Source organism: Ammodytes marinus (genome assembly GCF_949987685.1).
Source record: "Ammodytes marinus genome assembly, chromosome: 7".
Taxonomy (NCBI): domain Eukaryota; kingdom Metazoa; phylum Chordata; class Actinopteri; order Uranoscopiformes; family Ammodytidae; genus Ammodytes; species Ammodytes marinus.
This window is the reverse complement of record NC_137211.1, coordinates 5,532,485-5,541,898: the sequence shown is the minus strand read 5'-3', so window position 1 is coordinate 5,541,898 and position 9,414 is coordinate 5,532,485.

Here is a 9,414-nt window from a genome sequence, read left to right as displayed (position 1 = left end):
TAGGCCAAAATGTAGATGTCACGTCACAGATGCCCAATAACCTCATTAGCCGCTCGCTGTGAGGCTTTTTTAGAAAAAAGAATAATAATAATAAAAACGCGTGAACTTCAGTCTGCTCAAACCCTGGTGTGGCAGCTTTTCTGTGGTAACATTAAAGGCCTTTTGTTTCGCTATAGGAGATACAACAGTGTCAATAAGAGAAAGAATAGACTGATAGATTATGCAAGGACATTTCATTTAACTTAACTCAGCTCCTGTTGAAAGCAATCTGTCTTTTTTGCCAAGGTTTCACCCCAAAAAAACAGCCTCTTACTAAAAGAAATTGCCTATCTGCCTTTCTATGCTCCACATATGAGCAACTGAAGTGGAAAAACAGTGTGCGGCATTGAAATATTGTGTCAAGGTTACAAGGGTAACACATCACTCATAGGGCAACCTATTTAAAAATCATTAAAAGTCAATAAAACAGTTGTGATACAACTTCATAAATTGTCTGTACACTTCTTATGAATGCTTTCAAAAAAGTGACGTTATGCACATCCATATGGGGCAGGTGCACAACTAAAATAAGTGTTAAAAGAAATAAATGTCCGCAACAGCTTAATGCTCCGAAGACACTGATTATGAATCACTGACTCCAACTTTAATTGTTCAAAAACACGACGTCTCGACCAGCAATATGGTCGTCCTCAGGTGCAATTGATCCCAGTGACCTTTGACCCTTATCTACTTTAGTCACAAAATAACTTATATAGAGGTATTATGTACACCAATTCAAGTACAGCTATTTTCATAGAAATTGTCCCATTACAGTAATTAAATGTGACCAGATTTTCCACAAGATATATAGAAGAAAAAAACACTGTTTTAAATAGGGCATGTATAGGACACAACGACGGCCTCACTGCTGCACTAGAAACAGCTAAAGTGTCAAAAGTCATCAACACACAACAGTTATCAACACTATCAGCTCCACCCGCACAGCAGTGTTTTGGTCAGGGGTAAACGCCTTATTAAAATCTACATACAGTATGTTTAAGGTCAACTTTAGTCTGAAACAGAGAAAGGGTTTGCAGTGAGAGAGTGTAGAGAAACTGAAACACATTATGAAGATGAATTTGAGGATTTGTCAATAAACTTCCTGATGGTTCCTGATGAAAAGACCTCATTGACCACTGTAACACTCAGAAGCAATGGCTGCGTTCCAATACCCGTACTTCCTTGCTATTTAGTAAGATAGAAAAGAATTTATGATATCGATACATACGGTCAGATTGACGGAGCGTCCGTGTAAAAACAACCAGCGATGCAACGGATATATGAGCAAGAGGCAAGTTCAAGGCACAATGTTATGATGAAATAAATAAGTAAAGGTATGTCCCAATTGTGTGCATACTGCATGCATGCTAACTATACATACTTTTCATGGTCAGCTGTAGTATGTAGAATAGGAAAAAATAAAGAGTATGCGATTTGGAATGCAGAACAGATGTGCAAGGAAAGTTGACAGGAGGCAGCGAGTTAACAAGCTGATCTGCAACAACGATCACACCAGGGGAAGGCAACTCCAACCAGGGAACCAGCAAACTGGTCCAGGGGTCCAGAGGAGGGAAAGCCCAGCACCCACTCACTAGGGCTGGAACGAATATCGCCTACTTTGACATGAGCCATTATTTTAACAATCTCTCTCCACGTCTGTGTGTGACTATATTTTCACCCAATATAATTGATTGTTTTTTGTTTAAATATACGTTAGAGCTCAGAAATGAAATGGTAAAAATCATATTTTAAATGGGCATATGATATTGTCTCTTTGCGACAGCGATGCACCCTGCATCGAATCAAAATCAAAGTCATATCGCGGCAGACTTTGTGATATCTGCAAATATCGTATCTCTTTTCTATGAATCGATCAAATATTGTACCATTATGAAAACCAGTGATTTTATTTACACCCCTACCACTCACCCACCCATAAAACCCAGTGTTAATACATTAATACACAGCCTATATAGGAGCCACCCGTAGGGCCCCAGTATACAGTATAGCAGCAGCTGTCACACCAGCCATCACCGGCCCTAACCAACGCCAACCTGTCACTCACTCAGCGGAGGGCCGTCAATCAGCCCGCACCCAGGGAGGGAGCTGGGCTAGGCGGGACACTGCCCCGGCCCCTAAACAAAGACATACTTACATTTGCAAGCGGTTTTTTGAAGCGGGTGCTACTATTTTGAAAGAGTGATAGAGTGGCCCTGATAAGGATTCAATGACAAAGGACAAAGAGTGGAAGGGGGGGGGGGGGTTTAGGGGAAGAGGGGGTCAGATAGTAAAGGAGGTGGGATAGCTTGATAACATTCACACTTTGCTTACATCTCCCCATTTGTGTTGGTTGCCCCAGGAAAATCTCATTAGCGAGGAAAATTGGGGTTCTGCTAGGGGGCCGCTAAATATTTGTTGTGGAGTGACCCTCTGTGCTTTTCATGGTAATTCTCTGCTTTACGTTTGCAGGCACAAACATTGATCTTATCAAGCACTGGTCAATTTTGTGATTTTTTTTGGGGCTATTTTGCTTCCATAACATGTTTTCTTTCATACAAGTTTAAATAAAAGGTCCACAATTTACATTGACGTGTTTATTTTACTAAACCTATACAACCATCTTTAACAGCAATTATCTCAACATTAGTTTTTTCTCAAATTCTAAAGCACTTGCAGTACATTACCTAAACGTTCCATAACCATTCTCAGTACTATTCTGAAGGTTATTACAGAAGGATTTGTTCATATTTTGTTAATTGTCTGATTTATGATATATTTTTGTTCTTAAAAACATGCTGAAAATGCATCTTTAAGATCTGTACATATTGTTTAATTTATAAATTGAAAAAGGCTATATCCGAAATGTCTTTAGTAAAACCTAATATGTTGTTCAAATTTAATAAAGATTTAAACTACACATGTACTCATAGTTAGTTAAATAAGGCCAATGTTTCATATTAATTCAACAATTTTACCTTGTCTACCTGTAGTGTCAAGCCTGACATTTCTTTGTTGATCTGTGACTCTTTTTTTTATATATAACAAAATACTCTAAATTGCAGAAAACATATTAAATACACCATTTTCACCTTTCTTTGTACTTTTTCCCAAGCCCTTCCCCAGATTTTCACTATATACTTAAATACAAATCCCGTCTCTGTCAACTTTCTCTCCCCCTCCTCTCAGTATCTGTTGCAGTAAAAAATAAACTAACAAGCAATAGGTGTCGAGGCCTCTGTGGATTCTCCTTAGGCTTTTGTTGTCCTGTTCACACCTAGCTATGAGCTATTCTAATTGCATGTTTAGTCCCTTTGTCGGCTCGCAAGTAAAGGGAATTGCCTGTAATTGGGGGGGGGGGGTCACACCTAAAACCTTTTGTTTCGACCTGATCATTAACCATTTCGCACTGTCATTCTGATCTTATTTTCTCCCCAAAACCAAATACCAAAAACCATACCTAACTGAAAACTTTTTTTTTAGTGACTCATAATATGAAGTATGCCAAATATTTGTAGATCAAACAAAAAAATTGGACCTACAGCACTCTTTTCAACACATAGGAATGGATCTCAGGTGTCAATCAATAGATAAGGATAGTTCTATCCTATCTGCTATCTCGTATACTGTATCTCTTCAGGTGTACTGAGGACAATCGTCGTCTCCCATTTGGTCACTTTGCAAGCCATGTAAACGACCGACATCCTAACGGCAAACGGCCCAGAAACTAGACCTGTCAGAGCAAAGACCCAACACCTGCATTGTCACGGAGGAGCTGTGGCCTAAGCAGAGGAGGAAGAGAGATAGAAGATTGAAAAGAAGTTCCTATACGAGCGGGACAAAGGCCTGCTGCCCTGAGCTGTTTGTGTTGTGTGTTAGATGTCGACTCCTGATGCCATGATATACTAAGCCTCCCTTCTTCTCTTTGCTGCTCCGACCCATTGTTGCTCTTGTTCAAATTTGCTTTAGGTTCTGTCAGTGTGTAGTGTGGACCCCACCCACATGAAATCCTGCTCTCGATTCAACCTTCAACACTTGTTTTTCCTTTTTAAATCTGTGGCTTTCTCCAATACCTTACTCTCTCTATCTCTTCATATTTGGGGCCAATGATTTCACACTGGTCCACACTCAATGATATGATACAATATACACATTTCAAAACTCTTGGGATAACATAATATCAGGGGGAAACAAAGTGGTAGAGAGTTAGCAGTAGGGCTCTGCAACTTAATTTCCTTTATCAATGGACTATTTGGTGCACAAGATGTCACACAATGATGAAACAACAATCACAACTTCGCAAGAATCTTCAAATGAGAAAATTTGAGAAGTTTGAGTTTTTGTCTCAGCATTTCCACCGGAATCACATAAAAGGTTGCTAGAGTTGCATTTAAAGGTGCTCAGAGGAACTTTCAATTTGTGTTCATTCTTGCCCCCACCTTGGACAAAAGTGTGAGTGTTTTTACTACGCAAGCTGTAGTTCCTGGGTGAGTGTACCCATGACAAAGGCATTAAGAAAAACTGTATAAAAATAGCATTCTTTGCACTGATGGTCTCGTATGCTGTTATATGTCATTTATGATCATCAGAGGAAAAATGAGACTGTTTCGGAAATATTTAAAAGTTCCTCGTAGCACTCACTTTTACATTCACACCCATTGAAACTACATAACATGCAATGTGGCAGACGCATTTTGCTCCAATTGATGATAATCAAAATGATAGCAAATAGACAAACACCTCAGAGAGATCAATTCTCCACATTACACTTGTATGTTTTGCAGCAATTCACACTCAGTTTCAATTGAAATCAGTTCACAAGTTAAAGTGGTTTTGTAGTATTCAGATCAGATAAGTAACGTGGTAAAATATTCTGCATTTCAAGCTAATATAACTGTTTCATTATTATGTATTACAGCATAAGATCATAATTTATCCATAAACATGTAAGCAGAGTTTTAATGTATTAGCAGATTGATTTTACACAATGATTGTATGTTTAGTGTCACATTTGTATGAAAAGTAGCTGTTAAAAATGTGCTGGAGTGAAAGTATATACTGTAGCTAAAGAAAAATGTAATTCTCAAGTACAAGTATCTTGAAATTGGACTTAAGTTCAATGAATTCTTGAGTTTGAAAGGAGAAAGTATTCTCAATGAATAGGAGAGACAAAATCAAATTCATTTTTAATCAAAATGACTCCTAAGAGGTCCTGCATTCATAGATTTATTTCTCAACTCTTCCCAATAATTATTTAAAAAAAACGTGTACAAAAAGGACAACAAAGGTTGCCGCAATAAAGTCTCACAAAAAATTGATTTTGAAATAATTTATGTGCGCTTACATGGTTTAGGCTTATGGTGTGGTTAAAGCATAAGAAATGAATTGGAAAAATAATTTGAGTTTTGGAAATTGAAAAACACTCACTCATATTCACTTTGAAATATTTAAAAATGATCAGTTTAAATCATTCACACATTTTTCAAGATACTTTAACCGTTGAATCAAAGCACCACTGCTATCACCTCCAGCGCTACACTTCTTAATGCTCTTAATATAATAATAACAATTATGCAAGATAAGAGGTCTGCTAGCCCTTTGAACTTTAACACACCACTGCAGCTTAACTCTTTAGCTCTTTAGAAGGGCATGAGGGGCCACAGAATAAGAAGTGTAATCTTCTCTCATCTCCTCAACACGCAACCCCCCCCCCCCTCCCCCCCCCCCCACACACACACACACACACGCGCGCGCACACACACACGCACACACACACACACACACACACACACACACACTAGCATTAGCATCTGTTATCTCACAATTATCATATACATTAGTCAACACCTGTTTCGCTTAACCTCGTTTAATTAGGGCCATTGAAACGTAGCGCTTCTCCCCAAAACAATGCCATCCGACATGTAAAGGGCAGTTTGTTATGGTTCAGTCAATAAATGAACAAATACAAAAAGTCGCTATATGGCTCTGGGGCTCGTGAGAACTGGTATCTGCTTTTGCACAATTATCCATTCAAGGGCGGAACGGAATCATTTCGAGACTTTTGCAGGACTTGCGTAAAACATATGCCATTTGTTTATTAGCGTAATCTAATGTTGCTGAGACGGTTAATTCGATTCCCCCAAAAAACTACAGATCTGTAGGCGATGAAGTGTCAGAAGCGACAGTATGTTGACAGGATGTTGTCAACAGAATCCAGGTAATTTTTTCTAAAAAGCTCTTTGGTTATTAGTGCGAGACATGCGAAGTGTTACATTCGACATATGATCAAATACTGGTGTAAACTTCGTTGTCTTGAAAACTAAACAAGAGCCTAAACATGCATACAAAGGAAGGTATCTAAAAAATAAATACAAATAAAAATAAAAAATGTCACCATGAAATGTCTTAAAAATCTAATGTTCACGAGCTGTTACATTTATAAAAACGTTACATTTTGTGCTGTTTACAAAATAGAATTATAACTTAATCGTCTGCGTGACAACAGTTTGAGATTTTTGCTTTTTACGTAAAGTTGATGGTTAATTCTAAGTATTTATTCACCATTTTCCCATATACAAGTTTGCATTTGAATTGGAAACTTCAGTCCTTCTCTCCATAAATCACTGACTGTGTTGAGATAAGTAGGCCTAGCACACATTTAGCCCCTCTCCACCAAAAAAAAAACGCTAAAAGGAACAGCGGAGGGCTTCTTTGATGGGATTTATCGCCAGTGAAAGCTGCAGATCTTTTGAACGTAGCTGTCAGTCAATACCACAGGGACCTCCCCCCCTTCGCACACCCCCAGCACACACACGCTGGCAGCTTGGCTTGTATATAAATAGAATCCGGGAGGTAGGGTCGCCACTCAATACCTGACTAGCTAGAGAGGGATACGCACATAGGAAAGATGCCCGCATCATCGCAAAGTGGATTTGGAAACTTCTTCTTGGACAGAAACATCAACATGCCGCCCGGATATCAGATCTCGTTGCTGCAACAACAACAGCAGCAGCAGCAGCACCATCAGGCGCAGCAGCTGGCAGCCATGGCAGCCGGGCTTCCCATCACTTACTCTGGACTACAAGGATACAACTTTATCCCCTATCCACACCACAGGCACATCACACACATGGTGAGTTGATACATTCAGAAATGTATTTAAGTTATGAGATGAAATGCTTTATTGCTTCACTGGTAACCATCTCAACCTATAGATAACAAACGTGTGAGTGAATTGTGATCTGGAGTTGCCGAACAACTCATTTTCAGAAAAAGCATCTTAATGTTAGAGGTTTTGTTCTCACACTAAAGTTTGTTGGTTTACAAAGCCTAAAGCACTTTTTTCTAATATAGGGTAACCTGCTTGTAACAAAGGGTAACCTGCTTGTAACAAAGGGTAACCTGTTTGTAACAAAAGTGTGAGTAAATTCCGATCTCGAGAAGCCAAAAACTATTTTCGGAAAAGCATCTTTACATTAGAAATGAGTAATACTGAAGTTTTGTTAGTTTACAAAGCCTAGACAAAACTTTTTATTAACTCGTTCAGGAGAATATCCCATTAAATGCATTTCTATGTATACATGTAGTAGTGGTTTCAGTCATTGATTCGTGCGTTCAAGGGTCACCAAAACTCCGTGCGTAATTGCTCACTCTAACGCTCCTTCTTCTCTCTTCTCCGTCTTTCCAGAACAACGCTTTCGACTTGAAGGCGGCCTCTCCTTACCACCACGCGCTGCTGGCTCGCGGTGGAGCCTTCTACCCTCCGTACCGTGCGGGAGGAGTGACAGAAGACCCCGGTCGGGTCGCCAAAGTGGCCACGCGAGAGAGCACCGGCGCGCTGAAGGCCTGGCTCAACGAGCACCTCAAGAACCCCTATCCCACCAAGGGCGAGAAAATCATGCTGGCCATCATCACCAAAATGAGCCTCACGCAAGTCTCTACGTGGTTCGCCAATGCGCGGAGACGCCTGAAGAAAGAGAACCGCGTCAGCTGGGCGCACAAGGGCAAATCAGATGAAGAAGACGACGAGCAGGATGGAGAGAGCGACGAAGAAGAAGACAGCAAATGTCATATGAGCGAGAGGGACGAGGGAGAGCATGAAAATGAGCGCGTGGACATAGAAGAGCAGGGAGATAGCGAGTTGGACATTTCGGCACCTGTAGAAGCGCGTTTGGAGTTGCCACAGCAACAGGAGTCAAGAGGCGAGCAAGACGACAGTAGAGAACTGGCACTTCACGTCAAGACAGTTGAAAAGAGGGAAGCAGTTGATAGCACGCCGTCCGCCATAGTGGAGAGTAAAGACAATTTAGTGATTCAGAAACCCAAAATTTGGTCTTTGGCAGAAACAGCCACTTCAGAAACGGTGAAAAAGCCGATGGACAACATGTATCACCCGGCGGGGAAACTGTGGGCCGAGTGGGCGTCCAGAAACGGGCTGTTTGTTCCGTCGTCTTACGCCACTCACGAAATTGTCTAATGAACAAAGTAGGCTACAAATGAAAAAGACATTCAACTCCACACCCTTTGCACTTTAAATCGTTCAAACCTCAGGGATCTTGTCTGGTCTGGTCGCCTATATTCCTGAAGTTTGCAGTGAAATATGAAATCTGTTGTTGTGAGACCAAAGACTAAAAAACGTGTAATTGTAAATAAATTGTAGATGTATTTTTCCATCAGCGACTCATGTAAATTATGTGTCCTCCTTTTGTCTAATCATGAAGAAATATTTTTGCTTAAATAAAAGTTAAGATTTCTAGCGAAATTCTCAACGTGTTGTGTGGTCTTGTTTGAAGTTAGAATAGTGCAATACTTTTTTTTTTAATATATATAAATGGAGAAATTTTATACGTTTGTGTGAATTAGGATGGAGCACCAAAGGAACAATTCTATTCACTATTAGGCCTACTGCTGTTAAATGGATGAGTACAAAGTGAGTACTGGCCAGTGCTTTGCATATCTAACCCAAATCTTTTAAGTCTTCCCAAACTGGTTTTTGGTAAGCTTGTTGATGGTTAATCCATACCATCAAAGTGAACATTTTAGACCTCAGATTTTTTAAATTCTTGATGTTACTGCACTTATAACTATTATGCCCCCTTAGTTCCAGTATGAATTCAATTCCTATTAGACAGTATAGCAGAAGGCCTACAGGTCTGTTAAGGTGTTGGTAATGCTGTGAAGTTGAGGGACTCTTCACACATCAATCGAACATACATTGCCATGTAAATTCAAACAGGGCTGTACCTCCATTAATCCAGGGATAATGTATGGAAGCCCCTGGGAACCACTGCAGGGCCTGAAACACGCACGCGCACGCACACACACGCGCGCGCGCGCACACACACACACACACACACACACACACACAACACACACACA